Genomic DNA, 2,711 nt, shown 5'->3' with positions numbered 1-2,711 from the left:
GCCGCCTGCCGGGGCCGCGGCGCCACCACGGCCGGAGCGGCCCCTCGCCGCCGGCGGGCGGCGGCCGTTAGCGCCCCGCCTCAGCTCCGGTCCGCTCCGCTCCCCCGGCCCCTGGGCGGACGGGCGAGGCCTCGCAGCCAGCGGGGGCGAGCAGAGGCGGTGGGCGGAGCGGTGGGGAGAGGAAGGGCGGGAAGGGACGGTGAAAGCGGGGGCGGTTTAACGCGGGGCGTGGGTGGGGTGGCGGCAGCGGCGGGGAGCCGGCGGCGGCCCCGGGAGGGCGAGCGTCGTTGTGACGGCGGCGGTGAGGGGCCAGCGGCGCGGCGGGCAGGCGTCCGCCGGCCGCAACGCCCCGGCCTGCCGGCAGGGAGAAAACCCTGGGCCGGCCTTCGTGAGGGGGAGCGGGGGGCGGCTGCGGGGGGAAATGAAATGTGGGGGTGCACTTGCGTCCTGGGGCGCGCCTCTGGAGCGGACATCCCGGGGGAGGACAGAATTTCATTGTGAGGTTTTTTCTCCTCTTGATCTATCTAGTGGTCGGTTACAGGCGGAACTGCGGTGTTTCCTTTTCCTTTTTCCTTCAGTAGATGCATAGACTAAGTTATTATGAAGTAGCAGGCTGTCCTGGCATAGAATTCAATGAAATGGGGTTCTATTTGAAAAAAGAAGGAAAAAAAAGTGTGTATTCATCACTCGTTAGTTATCTGTGCTGCAAAATAAAGAACGATGTACTATTGACCAGGTTAATACTGCATTAGGTTAATGCAAAAGCTAAAAGAAGCTTGGGAATTACCAGGATCTACTAACTCAGAATTTCAGACGTCCTTAATGTTACCATTAAAAATTACTCCACGTTAGTTTTTAGCTTTGTAAAAATGAAGTAATTACATATTAATACTTTAAGCATACAAAGCACAAATGAGTTTTGGTTCTGAAATAGCATCGCTGTGTTCATCATATTTAGCAATAGCTGGAAAAATTGGTGAGTCCATGGGAATTTGTGATACCAAGCTGCCTAGTAAAACCAAGAGCAGGCTGTGAGGAACTAGAAGAAAACAAACAAGATGACTGCACCAGAATGGCAAGTAAAATTTGCTCAACTGCAAGTAAAATTTGTTGTTGAAAATTGCAAGATAGTGCATAAGGGAAGGGATAACTAATTCCTCAGAAAATGGTATGTTCTAAACCAGGGATGGCTATTTTGGAAACGCATCAGGCTGAAGTTCTCACTGAGCTGCCTGTGATGCTGGAGAAGTACATTGAAGACAGAAGAAACAAACTGCATTAGAATATATACAAAATAAGGTTAGGAGTATTGCTAGATATGTTACCATACCCCTTTTGTGAAGCACGGTGATGTCCTCACCCTGAACACATTTTCAGGTTTGGGCCATTTTGGAGTACACCCACGCAATCCAGTTTTAGGTGACTAACGCCACCGCGCTGCGCCTGTGCAGGCTGACCCCAGCGCTGCCGCAGCCCTCGGTGGTACCCCCAGATGTGGGAGCACGGCTGTCTGTCCGTCCGTCCCTGCGCTGACACGGTGGTAGGACTGCAGGTCTCCATGGGCTCCAGCTCAGCTGCAGCAGTGTAGGCAATACCCAAGCTGCGTCAAGTCTGCCAGGACAGGCTTGCTTTTCAGAAATGTTTTGACCAAATTTGAACCAGGAGAGTTTATTCATCCAACGCTTTGCGCCGTGAGGCTCCAGTGGCTTTGAGCTGGTGTCTGCTGCCTGGAAATAGGAAGACTCGCCGTTGCAGGAATGGGGGTGGGGAGGCCTTCCCTCCCTGAGCAGGCAGTGGGGAGGAGGGAGCCCGCCGCTGGGCACGCCGGAGGATTTTAATTAAACTCCCATTAGCTTTTCTTCCCTGGCTGCGAAGGAGGCTTGGGAGTCCAGCCAGACAATTCAGATAGCTAAATCTGATGTCTAAAAATGGATGAAAATACTTAGAGAAAGGACTTCTGAGTGACAGGAGACTGAAAGATGACCTTGTTTATCGAAGGGGAAAAAAAAAAGGCAACACAACTGATGGGTGTAAAACAAGGAATGATACAGAGACTGTAAATCTTGCTTTCCATGTATCAGTAAATGGCAGGCAAATGATAGACAAAGACAACGCCTTTAAGTCTTTTAAAATGAAAATTTGTTTCTATGGTGTTAATAAGCATGTGACATCTAGTGTCATCAGATAATTTTGAGGCGAAGAGGATGAGAACATTTATGTGAATAATGAAAAGAGTAACATTTGGGCCTATTTCTACAAGGTCCTTAGTATTTTTGCTTAATGGATTTTGTTTTTAATTTTCTCTTCTGTAATTGGGTTTTATGAACTTCACGTGGGGCGTAAGTCACCTTCTCACAGATGGGGGCTAGGAAGAAAATTCCCATATGAAGAATTTGTTCCATAATTGTCCCCAAACTGTTAGATTTTCTTCTGTGGTATCTTGCCCTGAGCACTATCAGAGATGAAACACCAGATAGTATCCAGATCTGTATGGTAGCTCTTATTTAATCTGTTAAATACTTCCATGATTTTTTCCCTTTTTCACAATGCATTAGCTATGGCTAATACGGGTATTTACGACGCTGATGGTTCTGCTCAGCCTCACTGCAATTGATTCTGTGTCTGTCCCTGGCTGGACTACTGTTCGTAATCTTCTAATGTGCTTAAAGACTAATTTGGAATGTCACATAATGTAAAGGTAGCCACTGTTT

Source organism: Calonectris borealis, chromosome 2 (assembly GCF_964195595.1).
Source record: "Calonectris borealis chromosome 2, bCalBor7.hap1.2, whole genome shotgun sequence".
Lineage (NCBI taxonomy): Eukaryota > Metazoa > Chordata > Aves > Procellariiformes > Procellariidae > Calonectris > Calonectris borealis.
The sequence above is the reverse complement of the archived record's forward strand: the minus strand, read 5'-3'. Positions refer to the sequence as shown.